The sequence below is a fragment of the Triturus cristatus genome, chromosome 10 (genome assembly GCF_964204655.1).
Source record: "Triturus cristatus chromosome 10, aTriCri1.1, whole genome shotgun sequence".
In the NCBI taxonomy this organism is placed as follows: Eukaryota; Metazoa; Chordata; class Amphibia; order Caudata; family Salamandridae; genus Triturus; species Triturus cristatus.
The window spans coordinates 40,060,428-40,075,707 of NC_140593.1; the positions used below are offsets into that span (position 1 = coordinate 40,060,428).

The 15,280-nt window shown below is 52.6% G+C and overlaps 1 protein-coding gene across 1 annotated transcript in view; it reads right to left on the reverse strand.

Annotated features, from left to right (window-relative positions):
* The window catches only part of LOC146788780 (uncharacterized), a 263,355-nt gene that overhangs the window by 46,141 nt on the left and 201,934 nt on the right, over window positions 1–15,280 (reverse strand). The window lies entirely within an intron of this gene.

Sequence of the window (15,280 nt, forward strand, 5' to 3'; positions counted from 1 at the left end):
GCTATGGGGACCTGGGAGCCGGGTGCTTCCTGCTTCCTGCTCTGGAAGCGGGCAATGAGGAACAAAATGGGGTAGCAGCAACAGATCTGTGTTTGAATTATTTTTTTTCATTACCCCCATCCCCAGCGCGACCCGCCCCCACCTCTGTTAAATACCAGCCGCCACTGACATTGCCTCCCCTTCTTCACTGATACTCTCCACTTCGATCCAGTCCAGAATCCACCCCCGTCTACCCCTCCAGTCGCTGCGCCTTACTTCATGGTGCGTGGACATCTGTCACTACACAGAAGAGACATTTCTCCTTAGCACCATCTTCTCCCACTGTTGCTCATAGTGTCTTTGCCTTCACTGATCTGACATTGTGCCTGTCCCCAAAAAAGCAGCTAACAGAATATTTTACTCCAAGTATTAAAGATCACAGTTCAAACTACAGTTTGACAGTGGACTCTGAGACTCTCTCAAATGCATGTCAAGTTTTCGGTTCTCAAGGATTAGTGAATTTGTAGGGTGCGCAATCCGTACAGCAGCTTCCAAGGATTAATGTATCCACAAGAGGTCACCCGGGCTCTACTCATGACGTCACTTCCCACAAGGTCCTGAAACCTACCACTTCTACGCTTTGCGGTATACAGGGAATGAAAATGTGTACGAGGGTGCACATGTGGTAAACATCATTTGTGACTGACTATGTGGCCATACTACAAGGGATAATGCATATAGGTACCAAAATCTTTCAATTTCAATTAAAAAAATTAAATTCTAGTCTCCGAGACTGTAACTTATTCTATGGTTATGTTACTATGGAATATATTGTATTATCTGGTATAGATATCTTATGTTACGTATGCAAGGTGTGATATGGATTTCTAATGATATGGTATGGGACTGTTAGGCTAGGTCATAGTATGCCCTTGCTTGGTATGATATGGTATGGGACCGACTGTTAGGTTAGGTCATGGTATACCCTTGCTTGGTATGATATGGTATGGGACCGAATGTTTTGATTTGTTCTGCATTCCGTCCATCAATTGTGTGTCTTTTGCTTTCTCGCCCTAAGTGCGCCAGGTATGCTCAGACGTGAGTCCTGGGCTCACTGTGCCACTGGAATCAAGCTATCCTGGCTGAAGAGGGGTGAAACCCTAAAACTGGTCCTAGGAAGCTTGTTTCCGGTTCAGGGAGGACCTGGCTTGGCAGTTCGGCTGGACTGTTCCCATGAGACACAGGGTCAAGACTGATTTACATATGGCCAGGTCTAAACTGGGGTGGCATGGTGAGTGTTAGACCTGGCACCTTGGCGTGAGTCTCCCTCCCTCTTTTTGTCACTGTGCCTCATGTGTTTTTATGGTGTTGGCCGCTCAGCGCGCTGTGCCACTGCCAACCAGTGTCGCGGTGCGAGTGCTCCCTATATAAATTGTATATGTTGGTTGGATTCCATGATTGGATTGTTTGGTTTACTATCAGACCCCAGTAAAATGCGCCAGGGGCGCCAGGGCATGTAAATACGAACACCGCTGGTGGGCTTGCAGCACGGGTTGTGCCACCCACAGAAGCGGCCGGTAAAATACGTCTAAGGTCTGCCATCGCAGAACCTGCGTGCAGTCTGGTACTGACACGCCGACCGACAAGTGCCCACACTTGCCAGTCCCTAAAACCTTCCCTTAGCTGCATGTTAGTCACCCCTCTGGTAGGCCCACGGGCAGGGTGCGTTGTAAGCCTAAGGTAGGACAAGCCCGGATGCGTGGCATGTCCTAGTAGTGAATTACCGCCATCTTGTTGTTCACTACTGCAAGGCTACCCTGTTCTCATAGGCCAGTATGGGCGGCCTGGATTATTACACCCTATGATCCTAACCGACCCAGGGAACATGGTAGAAGATCGAGTTTAGTATGCCTGAACTCGGAATAATAAGGTACATCTTTTTGCAAGGTTTATTTTAATATTCCGGGTTTGCAAATGCCGCTTTTAGAAAGTCGGCCTTTGCTTGCCTAAACATTTCAGCCGCCTCTGCGTGATGTGTATCTGATGTCTGGCTGGTGTGAGTGACAGGGCTGGGGGAACCCAGATGGGCAGGGCTAGGTAGCCTGGTATGAATAGGACGATCGACAGGTAGATGGGTGGGAGGAGTGCTCCTAGGTTCTGAATAGGACAGTGCTCCGCTACCCCGATGCCGGCTCCACCCCCTGTGGAGCGTCTGATGACTCTGCCCTGCACTCTGAAAGAAGAAGCCTGCATCACGTAAACAAAGTGCTCAGAAACCGGACTGAACTAGGCAAGGGCCCCCCTGGCCTGGGAGAACAAAAGATTTGTGGTATAAATGGAGGAGCCCTGCTCCTAAGAAACTAGATCCGCTTTTGACCAAGAAGAATCTCTGCCTGAGGAGGAGGCACCGGGAAAGCTGTAGGAGGAAGACTGTCCCTATCCTGGGGGATTGGCCTGCAGTGGTGACCTTGCTGCCAAAGGAGAGAAGAGAAACTGTTGCTGAAGACTTTTACTTTACTTTTACTTTCAAGACTTGTGCTTTTCCAAAACGATCTCCAAGGGCTTGGAACTGAGCTTGCCCCCTGAACTGAGCCCCAGGACCATTGGGCTCTACCTGATCTTCACTCGCCTGCTGCTGGACTGTGGTGTCCTTTCCCTCGCCGGAGCTGTGACCCTCGTGCCCCAGTCCCTCCGTGAGCCGTGACCAGGTCTGCTTAGTCGCCCCCGCCTTGGGAAGAGCCTCGCTCGATCGGAGCCGCTCCCCCTACGCTGTGCTGGGCTGCCCCGTCACCTCGCTCGTTGGAGGCTCGCTGTGCACCTTCACCCTCCCGCCGGAATCGGCGTTTGTGAGCATCTCCAAGCCTCGGACGGCCCGGACGCATCTGCGTGCCCGGCTGCCCCGCTTTGTTCACCCGCCACCTGCAACACCCCGCTCTTGTTGTGAGCCTGAAGATCAGACCCCCCTCGTGAAGTGTGGGAGCCCCGGACGCCGCCTCGCTCTTCTGTCGAAGAGCCGCTGAAATCCCGCACCCGCCTTTGCGTCAAGAAACAAGGTACTGTACTTACGAACTCGACCGCGAGCTCGCATCGGATCCAGGGTCCACAACGTTCTTATTTCCCTGTCATCTGCTGTGTGCTCCCTGGGCGCTGCCTCAGCCCGAAGTGCGCTGAGGCCTACGGTTACCTTGTGCCCGCCTAAAGAACTTTCCGTAACACCAAGAGAACTTTACCGTATTTCCAAGAATTGTGGCCCCATCAGTTCAACGTTACTGGGCCTTGTATTTGAATCTGCGGAAACTACATAAAAGCTTATTTTTATATACTTCCTGATTGGTGTCCGTTTGTGGTGCATGAAAGGGGTTTACTGTATGTGTAATGGCATTTGCTTAACCGTGTACGCCTGAGACTTAGCCTAGACTGCTCGCGCCACGCACCTAGAGGGTGAGCAGGGGTTATTCTGGGGAGTCATCCTTCGCCCTGACAAGAAGTAAAGGGTCCCTGCTTGTTGTGGGTTCACACCTGCGTCAACCAGAGCCCCCTCATTTCTAACATTGGTGGCAGCGGTGGGATTTACGGATTTGCATTTGTGGTTTGCGTATAGTGAATCACTGATCACCACGTAGTGAGAGCAGACCAGTAACACAGCCACAAGGCTAGCATTTGTTTTTGTTTGCCAAGAGTCTCCGTTGTTAGAGCCATGCCTGGTTCACTTTCAGCCGGAAGGGCGGCTTCCATAATCTCTGGATTTGAAGACGTAGATTGGGAAGAAGACGCGCTTCTGAATCGTACCAATGAAGACTTGAAAGGTCTTTGCTCCAAGTTCAGGATTGCCCAAACTGGATTGAAAAAGAAGGAACAATTTGTGAAAGCGCTGAGGGCCTGGTACGAGTCAAAGGCACCAGAGAATCAGGTGGAAGTGGTTCCACCAGAAAGTGTCCATGAGTTTGGCAGATGCCTGTCGCCAGAAGAGTTGGCGGACAGGGCTGCAACCCGGGCACACGAGGTGGAAATGGCAAAACTTCATGGGCAGATGGATATGGAAAAACAAAGATTAGCCATGGAAGAAAAGAAACTACAATTAGAGCATGACATGAAGCTGAGGGAGCTGGAGCTGAAAGCAAAAAGTTTGGAGCTTAATCCCTCTGGTGGCAGCACACCGCCAGTACCGGCGGAACCAAGAGTTTATATTCCCAAGGATGTAGTGAAGGAGTTCTTCAGGAATGACGACATCGGGCAGTGGTTCAGAGCCTACGAGGTAGCCATGTCTTCCCACCGGGTCCCTGAGAAAGATTGGGGAGCGGGGTTGTGGGGAAGGTTCCTGAGTGAAGGGCGGGACACACTGTTAGATTTACCTGTTGATGTTCGTAATTCTTATGCCCATATGAAGGAAGCATTGATGGCTAGGTATGGGTTGACCCCTGAGTTATATAGACAAAGGTTCAGGGGTTGCACTAAGATTCCCCATAGTACGTATGTGGAGTATGTGACTTTCTTTTGCAGAGCGCTGGATGGTTGGGTGAAGGGTAGTAAGGTGAACGATTATCAAGGGCTTCTTGATCTAATGGCATGGGAGCACTTGTCCAGTAATTGTTTTCCTGAGCTACGCCAGCACCTGATAGATAGTAAGCTGACTAACCCGAGGAAGCTTGCTGAGGAGGCGGACCGCTGGGTCAGTACCAGGGTCCACAAGGGTGCCAAAGGTGGGCAGGGTCCCCAGCAGAAGAGTGGGGGGGACAGGGGTAAACAGAAGCAGTTCCAAAAAGGGCCCCAAAATAGTCCCCAAGGGAACCAAGGGAAGGGTTCTCAGCCTCCCCCACCCCAGAAACCGACCGGGGCCCCGACAGGTCCTCCTGTTCCAAAGGGGCCCGTAAGATGTTACAGGTGTAACAATTTGGGGCATTTTGCCTCTGATGTAAAGTGTCCATTGTTTGGGAAACCAGCACCCACTGGTGCTCCACCCCGGCAGGTGACTAGTGTAGCCTTGGGGGAGGAGAGGGATGTCCAAGGTGGGTGGGGTCCCGCAGAGATGTCCCTGGTCTCGCTAGGAGACCGTGAAGTGGTCCCTCCAACCCAGCTGCCTGAGAACACTAAGAAGTACAGGCAGTGGGTGACCATAAATGGCCATAGAGTGGAAGCTCTTAGAGATACAGGAGCCAGTGTGACGGCTGTCAGGTGTCACCTGGTGTCTCAGGAGCAGGTGGTCCCCAATGCATTCTATCCCGTTGTTGCCGCTGACAACACAGAGAGACACTGCAAGGTGGCTCAGGTTCCCTTTGAGTGGGGGGGGTCTCTGGTACTCTTCAGGTAGCTGTGAGGCCCGCCATGCCTGTAGACTGTTTGTTAGGGAACGATTTGGAGAGCTCACCTTGGGCTAAGGTGGAGCGGAGTGCTCACCTGGAGATGTTGGGTATGCCGGATTGGGCGTGTGTCACCACACGGTCCATGGCAGCCAGTAGAGGTACTCAAGAGGTCCTGGAGCCTGAGAGGGAGGCCCAGGAACCGGCCTCAGAGAGAAGGAGCAAGGGGCGCGGGAAGCCGGCCCCTGAAGTTCCCACGGTCCAGGAGGAAGCAGACCTTGAGGGGGATGCCCTGGAGCCTACAGGGGAGCAGATAGCTGAACTGGGAGACCTGCCGGAGCTGACCCATTGGCAGCAGGAAGGGGGTCCCACCAGGGAGGACTTTTGCAAGGCACAGAAGGAGTGCCCTTCTCTCGTGGGTATGCGGCAGCAGGCTGCAGACCAGGCCGCAGGTGATCAGTCAGGATCACATTTCGTTTACTGGGAGAACGACCTCCTATATACAGAGCCTAAGGTTGCTGAGCCTGGGTCAGCCCGTGCGCTGGTGGTACCCCAGGACTTCAGAGCCTTCCTACTGGGGCTGGCTCACGATGTGCCATTGGCAGGGCATTTGGGGCAGGACAAGACCTTTGAAAGGCTTGTCACCCACTTTTATTGGCCTCAAATGCGCAGGAGTTCAGATACTCACTGCAGGACATGCCAGACTTGCCAGGCAAGTGGAAAGAGTGGAAGGAAGCAGAAGGCTCCACTCCAGCCATTCCCTGTGGTCGGTACCCCATTCCAGCGAGTGGGGATTGACATTGTAGGGCCACTGGACCCCAGGACAGCGATGGGCAATAGGTTCATCCTGGTCCTGGTGGACCATGCCACCCGGTACCCGGAAGCCAATCCTCTAAGGACAGTGACGGCCCCCGTGGTGGGACGGGCACTGATGGGAATTTTCTCCCGAGTGGGATTCCCTCTAGAGGTGGTGTCTGACCGAGGTACCAATTTCATGTCCAAATACATGAAATCTCTTTGGCAAGAGTGTGGTGTAACCTACAAGTTCACCACCCCTTACCACCCCCAAGGAAACGGGTTGGTTGAGAGATTCAACCGAACCCTCAAAGGCATGATAATGGGCCTAGAAGGAGCCATGAGGCGTAAGTGGGACGTCCTCTTACCATGCCTTCTCTTCGCTTACCGTGAGGTGCCACAGAAGTCTCTGGGGTTCAGTCCCTTTGAGCTTCTGTATGGTCACCCAGTCAGAGGACCTCTAAGTCTGGTCAAAGAAGGCTGGGAGCAATCTCCCAGGAAGCCTCCCCAGAATGTATATAGTTACATGCTGGCCTTCAGGAATCAGACTAGGCGATTCAGGCAACTTGCTGAGGCAAATCTGGAAGCCAGCCAGGAGGAGATGAAGCGGTGGTACGACCAGAATGCCACTCTGGTAGAGCTTCAGCCTGGACAGAAAGTATGGGTCTTGGCCCCCGTGGAGCCGTGTGCGCTCCAGGATAAGTGGACCGGTCCCTTTGAGGTGGTGGAGCGCAAGAGTCCTGTTACCTACGTGGTGGACCTGAAATCTCCTAGGAACCCCTTAAGGGTCCTACATGTCAACCGCCTCAAGCCCCACTTGGAGAGGTCCCAAGTGGGCATGCTCTTGGCAACAGATGCTGGAATGGAAGAGGAGACAGAACCTCTTCCTGACCTCCTGTCAGCCAAGGAGCAAGATGGGTCAGTGGATGGTGTCATCCTCTCTTCCACCCTGACCCCTGAGCAACAGAATGATTGTCGCCAGTTGCTGGGACAGTTTTCTGACCTGTTTTCCCTGGTCCCTGGTGTCACTGATTGGTGCGTCCATGATGTGGACACTGGGGATAGTCCACCTGTGCGGCACAAGGCCTACAGGGTGACTGACAGGGTGAGGACATGCATCAAGGAGGAGGTCTCCAAGATGTTTGCACTCGGGGTAATTGAGTCTTCTAGCAGTCCTTGGGCCAGCCCCGTGGTCTTGGTCCCAAAGGCTGCAGCGCCGGGAGCCACACCCGAACTCCGGTTCTGTGTGGACTACAGAGGACTCAATTCGGTCACTAGGACCGACGCACACCCCATCCCCAGAGCTGATGAGCTCATCGATCGGCTAGGGGCTGCCAACTACCTCAGCACGTTTGATTTAACGTCTGGGTATTGGCAGATCGCCTTGACCGAGGGGGCCAAAGAGAGGTCAGCATTTTCCACCCCAGATGGGCACTACCAGTTCCGGGTTATGCCATTTGGGATGAAGAATGCCCCTGCCACCTTCCAGAGATTGGTCAACCAGGTGTTGGCTGGGCTGGATTCGTTCAGTGCAGCCTACCTGGATGACATCGCAGTGTTCAGCTCCACTTGGGAGGAACACTTGCGTCACCTCTGGGAAGTGTTGATGGCACTGCGCAAGGCAGGCCTCACGATCAAGGCGAGTAAGTGCCAGATCGGGCAGGGTTCCGTGGTGTACTTGGGACACCAAGTTGGGAGTGGCCAGGTGGCACCCCTTCAGCCCAAGATAGAAACCATCCTGAATTGGGAGGCGCCCAAAACCCAGAAGGAGGTGAGAGCCCTCCTAGGTCTCACCGGGTACTACAGGAGGTTTGTCAAGGGGTATGGCAACATGGTTGCCCCCTTGACAGCGCTGACTTCGAAGAAGCAGCCCAGGAAAGTGATCTGGACTGACACCTGTCAGAAAGCTTTTGAGGCCTTGAAAACTGCTATGTGCACGGCGCCCGTGCTCTTGGCTCCCAACTTCTCCAAAGAGTTTATCGTTCAGACAGACGCTTCAGAGCATGGTGTGGGGGCTGTTCTTTCACAGATTAATGAGGAGGGCCTAGATCAACCCGTAGCCTTTCTTAGCAGGAGGTTACTTCCACGGGAACAAAGGTGGAGTTCTATTGAGCGTGAGGCATTTGCTGTGGTCTGGGCGCTGAAGAAGCTAAGACCCTACTTGTTTGGGTCTCACTTCCGGGTTCAGACGGACCACAGGCCCCTCAGATGGTTGATGCATATGAGGGGTGAGAATCCAAAGCTGTTGAGGTGGTCCATTTCCCTACAGGGTATGGATTTCACGGTGGAACATCGCCCTGGTACAGATCACGCCAATGCTGACGGTCTGTCCAGATTTTTCCGCCTTAGTGATGAGGAACTCCCTGGGGTAGGGTAGTTCTCCCCACTTTTCAGCTGGAGGGGACACGTGTTAGACCTGGCACCTTGGCGTGAGTCTCCCTCCCTCTTTTTGTCACTGTGCCTCATGTGTTTTTATGGTGTTGGCCGCTCAGCGCGCTGTGCCACTGCCAACCAGTGTCGCGGTGCGAGTGCTCCCTATATAAATTGTATATGTTGGTTGGATTCCATGATTGGATTGTTTGGTTTACTATCAGACCCCAGTAAAATGCGCCAGGGGCGCCAGGGCATGTAAATACGAACACCGCTGGTGGGCTTGCAGCACGGGTTGTGCCACCCACAGAAGCGGCCGGTAAAATACGTCTAAGGTCTGCCATCGCAGAACCTGCGTGCAGTCTGGTACTGACACGCCGACCGACAAGTGCCCACACTTGCCAGTCCCTAAAACCTTCCCTTAGCTGCATGTTAGTCACCCCTCTGGTAGGCCCACGGGCAGGGTGCGTTGTAAGCCTAAGGTAGGACAAGCCCGGATGCGTGGCATGTCCTAGTAGTGAATTACCGCCATCTTGTTGTTCACTACTGCAAGGCTACCCTGTTCTCATAGGCCAGTATGGGCGGCCTGGATTATTACACCCTATGATCCTAACCGACCCAGGGAACATGGTAGAAGATCGAGTTTAGTATGCCTGAACTCGGAATAATAAGGTACATCTTTTTGCAAGGTTTATTTTAATATTCCGGGTTTGCAAATGCCGCTTTTAGAAAGTCGGCCTTTGCTTGCCTAAACATTTCAGCCGCCTCTGCGTGATGTGTATCTGATGTCTGGCTGGTGTGAGTGACAGGGCTGGGGGAACCCAGATGGGCAGGGCTAGGTAGCCTGGTATGAATAGGACGATCGACAGGTAGATGGGTGGGAGGAGTGCTCCTAGGTTCTGAATAGGACAGTGCTCCGCTACCCCGATGCCGGCTCCACCCCCTGTGGAGCGTCTGATGACTCTGCCCTGCACTCTGAAAGAAGAAGCCTGCATCACGTAAACAAAGTGCTCAGAAACCGGACTGAACTAGGCAAGGGCCCCCCTGGCCTGGGAGAACAAAAGATTTGTGGTATAAATGGAGGAGCCCTGCTCCTAAGAAACTAGATCCGCTTTTGACCAAGAAGAATCTCTGCCTGAGGAGGAGGCACCGGGAAAGCTGTAGGAGGAAGACTGTCCCTATCCTGGGGGATTGGCCTGCAGTGGTGACCTTGCTGCCAAAGGAGAGAAGAGAAACTGTTGCTGAAGACTTTTACTTTACTTTTACTTTCAAGACTTGTGCTTTTCCAAAACGATCTCCAAGGGCTTGGAACTGAGCTTGCCCCCTGAACTGAGCCCCAGGACCATTGGGCTCTACCTGATCTTCACTCGCCTGCTGCTGGACTGTGGTGTCCTTTCCCTCGCCGGAGCTGTGACCCTCGTGCCCCAGTCCCTCCGTGAGCCGTGACCAGGTCTGCTTAGTCGCCCCCGCCTTGGGAAGAGCCTCGCTCGATCGGAGCCGCTCCCCCTACGCTGTGCTGGGCTGCCCCGTCACCTCGCTCGTTGGAGGCTCGCTGTGCACCTTCACCCTCCCGCCGGAATCGGCGTTTGTGAGCATCTCCAAGCCTCGGACGGCCCGGACGCATCTGCGTGCCCGGCTGCCCCGCTTTGTTCACCCGCCACCTGCAACACCCCGCTCTTGTTGTGAGCCTGAAGATCAGACCCCCCTCGTGAAGTGTGGGAGCCCCGGACGCCGCCTCGCTCTTCTGTCGAAGAGCCGCTGAAATCCCGCACCCGCCTTTGCGTCAAGAAACAAGGTACTGTACTTACGAACTCGACCGCGAGCTCGCATCGGATCCAGGGTCCGCAACGTTCTTATTTCCCTGTCATCTGCTGTGTGCTCCCTGGGCGCTGCCTCAGCCCGAAGTGCGCTGAGGCCTACGGTTACCTTGTGCCCGCCTAAAGAACTTTCCGTAACACCAAGAGAACTTTACCGTATTTCCAAGAATTGTGGCCCCATCAGTTCAACGTTACTGGGCCTTGTATTTGAATCTGCGGAAACTACATAAAAGCTTATTTTTATATACTTCCTGATTGGTGTCCGTTTGTGGTGCATGAAAGGGGTTTACTGTATGTGTAATGGCATTTGCTTAACCGTGTACGCCTGAGACTTAGCCTAGACTGCTCGCGCCACGCACCTAGAGGGTGAGCAGGGGTTATTCTGGGGAGTCATCCTTTGCCCTGACAAGAAGTAAAGGGTCCCTGCTTGTTGTGGGTTCACACCTGCGTCAACCAGAGCCCCCTCATTTCTAACAGTGAGCAAAAGAACGATGGATTTAACCCAGATCTCTTGACTGGGGGTGAATGTTTTGATTTGTTCTGCATTCCGTCCATCAATTGTGTGTTGCTTGGTATGATATGGTATGGGACTGTTAAGTTAGGTCATGGTATACCCTTGCTTGGCATGATATGGTATGGGACTGTTAAGTTAGGTCATGGTATACCCTTGCTTGGCATGATATGGTATGGGACTGTTAAGTTAGGTCATGGTATACCCTTGCTTGGCATGATATGGTATGGGACTGTTAAGTTAGGTCATGGTATACCTTGGCATGATATGATAGGTTTAGCTCTCACAACAGAAGGTTTTATGACCCTAGCAGGGCAGTATCATCACATGGAGGGAGGAGTGGACTCAATGGATTTATCGGTGTCATGTTGGATCTCCCTAAAATACGACAGGTAAGGGAACCCCCACTTTAACTTGAGCAGAGCGAACCCCCCTCCACCTCCCCTGCGCTCCCCCAGGGGTTATTTAACCCTGGAGGCAGGTGGAGTGATATAAACTGGAAGGTAGCATACCGGGTGCACTGTGAGTTTTTAAAGGTGTGTGGCAGACACACAGGGCCCCACCCTGGACTGGGTTGGGCTGTCCAATCCAATGCCTGCCCTGTGCTTAGGTCGGAGCCTCTATGCCCTATATAGGGCAGTGAGGCTCCCTAGCTACAGTCCAGGACCCTGGCACGCGGGCCCCTCTCATGCACAGCCAAGGCTCTACAGCTGCAGAACATTTTAAAACAATTCAGCAGTGGCTCATTAACACACCATCTACAGCCCTTTAACAAATCTAAAATGTGATATTTAGTTTTTAACTGAGACATTTCTCTCTCCTCACTCTGATCAAGGGCTTTATAACTTGGTTGCAAGAAAGCACATGTGCAGTCTTTACTTTACCGACACCTTATTGATAGTAAGCTCACTGACCCCAGGGAGCTCGCTAATGAGGCAGGCCACTGGCTCAGCACCAGGCTCCACAAGAAGGTATCAGGAGGGATCACAAGCAGGGTGGGCAGGGTCCCCCACCAGAAGAAGGAGGGGAGACAAACATACAAAACAAGGAGTTCTCCAAAGGAGGTCTCCAAACAATTTTTAAGGGAAAGGACTCCCAATCCCCCTCTGAACAGAAGAAGAAATGGTTCCCGGATAACACGTTCTGAGGGAAGGCACATCCTAAGTGCTATGAGGGCCAACAGGTTGGGCAGTAAAAGGGGGATAACAAGTGTCCCAAGCAGGCACAGCCCCCACGGGTGGGTAGACACGGGTTGGTTAGTGTAGCATTTGGGGAGGAGATTGCCCCAGATGGTATGGGGTTAGTGTAGAGGTTACCCTAGTGTCCCTGGATGATGGAGAGATGGTGCAAAAATTTCACATGCCTAGTAATACTAAGAAATACGGCAGTGGGTGACCATTAATGGAGGGTAAAGGCTCTGAGAGACACTGGAGCCAGCGTAACAACTGTCAGATGTCATCTGGTTACCTCAGAGCAGTTAGTCCCTAATCTATTCCACCAGGTTACTGCAGCTGATAATAATGAAAGTCACTATCCAGTGGCTCTGGTACCCTAGAGTGAGGGGGCGTTGCACATTTTTTTAGGGTATCTTTGAGCCCACCCATGCCCGTGGATTGTCTGCTTGGAATGACCTAGAGCACACCGTCTGGAAAGAGGTGGATCTCAGGTCGCACCTGGGGATGTTAGGGGCTTGATTGGGTGTGCCTGACCACACAGTCCATAGCCACCCGAGAGGGCACTCAGGAAGACCTGGAGCGTTTAAGAATGGCAGGGGGAAACCTGCTCCTGAAACTCCCGCAGTCCAGGAGGAGGATGACCCTGAGGGCAATGCTCTGGAGCCTACAGGGGAGGACATTGTCACCCTGGGGAGCCTACTGGAACTGACCAACTGGCAGAAGGAAGAGGGTCCCACCAGGGAGAAGTTCTACAAGGCACAAATGGAGTGCCCTACTCTTGAGGACCTACAGCATCAGGCCAAGGCCCAGGCAGCTGGTGACACCTCTGGTGATCATCTGATCTACTAGAATAATGGCCTCTTGTATGGTGAGTCTAAGGTTCTTGAGCCTGGTGCAACCCATGTGTTGGTGGTCCCCCAGTGCCCCATAGCCTTCCTACAGGAGCTGGGTCATGATGATCCCCTAGCATTTCATCTAGGACAGGACAAGGCATTTGAGAGACTCGTCACTCACTTTTACTGGTGCTGGATGAGGATGGCCTCAGATGCATTCTGCAGGCTATGCCCTATCTACCAGTACCAGGCCAGTGGAAAGTCAGGGGGAAGTGCAAGGCTCCTCTACAGCCACTCCCTGTCACTGGTACTCCCTTTGAATGTGAGGGCATCAACATTGTTGGGCCTCGGGACTCCAAGACAGCCCTTGGCAACAGGTTTATCCTAGTATTGGTGGACCATGACACCCACTACCTGGAGGATATACCTGGGAGGACAGTGACTGCACCTGCAGCGGCCAGAGCACTGATGGGGATATTTACCCCATGTGGAGTTTCCCAAGGAAATAGTATCTGACTGTGATACCAACTTCATGTCTGCGTACATTAAGTCCATGTGGAAGGAGCTTGGGGTAATCTATACGTTCTCCACACCCTACCATCCCCAAACAAATAGGCTTGTTGAGAGGTTCAACGACCCTAAAGAGCATAATCATGGACCTGTCAGAGCCCTTGAGGCGGAAGTGAGACATCCTCTTACCGGCCCTGTCGTTTGCATACAGAGAGGTAAAACAGAAGGGGGTTGGATTCAGCCCTTTGAGCTTCTGAACAGTCACCCTGTGTGAAGGACTCTCCGTCTGGTGAAGGAAGGTTGGGAGGAAGCTCCAGAAAAATCCCCCCAGGATGTGGTCAGCTACATTCTGACTCTCTGTACCCAGACTAAGCTCTTCTAGAAGAAGGCTAAGGAGAATCTAAAAGCTATCCAGGAGGTCAAGAAATGGTGATATGACAAGAAGGCCACTCTAGTCGAGTTTCAGCCTGGCCAAAAGGTGTGGGTGATGGAGTCCAAGGCCCTACAAGACTACTGTTGAAAGAACGCAACAGTGAGCTCACCTACCTGGTGGACCTCAAGTCTCCAAGGAACCCTTTAACGGTTTTTCCAGTCAATCGCCTCAAAGCCCATTTCAAGAGGTCCGAGGTAGCCATGATCCTGGTCATGGATGATGGACTGAAGGAGAAGAGTGAAACTCTCCCCGACTTCCTTTCTGCCAAGGAGCAGGATGGCTCAGTGGAGGATGCCAGCCTCTCTCCTACCCTGACCCTACAGCAACAGAGGGACTACCACCAGTTTCTGGGGCAGTTTGCCTCTTTCTTCTCCCTTACACCATGACTCATTACATGGTTTACCCCGGACATTGATACTGGGGACAGTATACCTGTGAAGAGTAAAATCTACAGGGTATCTGATGAGGTGAGACCCAGCATAAAGGAGGATGTCTCCAAAATGCTGGATCCTGGGGTCATTGAGCCCTCAAACAGTCCTTGGCCCAGCCCTTTGGTGTTGGTCCCCAAGGCTGCTCCTCCAGGTACAACGCCGGAATTTAAGTTCTGCATGGACTATTAGGGGCTCAGTACCATCACCAAGACTGATGCACACCCCATCTCTGAAGCGGATGAGCTCATAGATCAATTGGGAACTGCCAAGTTCCTGAGTGCATTTGATTTAACATCTGGGTACTGGCAGATTTCCTTAAACAAGGGGGCAAAAGAGAGGTCTGTGTTCATTACTCCAGAATGGCACTTAAAGTTTGGGTAATGCCCTTTGGGTTGAAGAACATCCTTGTCACCTTCCAGAGTTTGTTCAACCAGGTCCTGGCTGAATTGGACAGCTTTATTGCCACCTATCCAGACAACATTACGACCTTTAGTCCTAGCTGGAAGGACCACCTTCTACCACTTCAGGGAACCCCTTTATGCTCTGCAGAGGGCAGGTCTGACGATCAAGGCCAGTAAGTGCCAGATAGAGCAGAGTTCCATGGTGTATTCTTGACACCATGTGGGAGGAGGCAAGCTGCAGCCCCTCCACAACAAGATTGGAAACATTCTGGTGTGGGAAACTGCCAAGACCCCGACAGAGGTGAGAGCCTTCCAAGGCCTCAACAGATACTAGAGAAGATTTGTCAAGGGGTATAGCATCATTACTGTTCCCAAGACGGAGCTGACTTCTAAGAAGCAGCCCAGACAGGTGATCCATACAGAGGTGCACCACAACGCTTTTGAGGGAGGCAATCTACACAGCACCCGTGCTCAAGGCCCCTGACTTCTCTAGAGAATTCATGGTGCATACAGATGACTCAAAGCATGGCATAGGGGCTCTGTGCTCTCAGCTAATGAAGAGGGCCCTGATCAACCTGTAGCATTCATCAGAAGGAGGTTACTCCCCATGGAACAGAGTTGGAGTGCAATAGAGAGGGAAGCCTTTGCATGGTCTGGGCACTGAAGAAGTTTGGTGCTCACTTCCGGGTTCAGACAGACCACGGAACTCTCAGATGGCTAATGCAGAT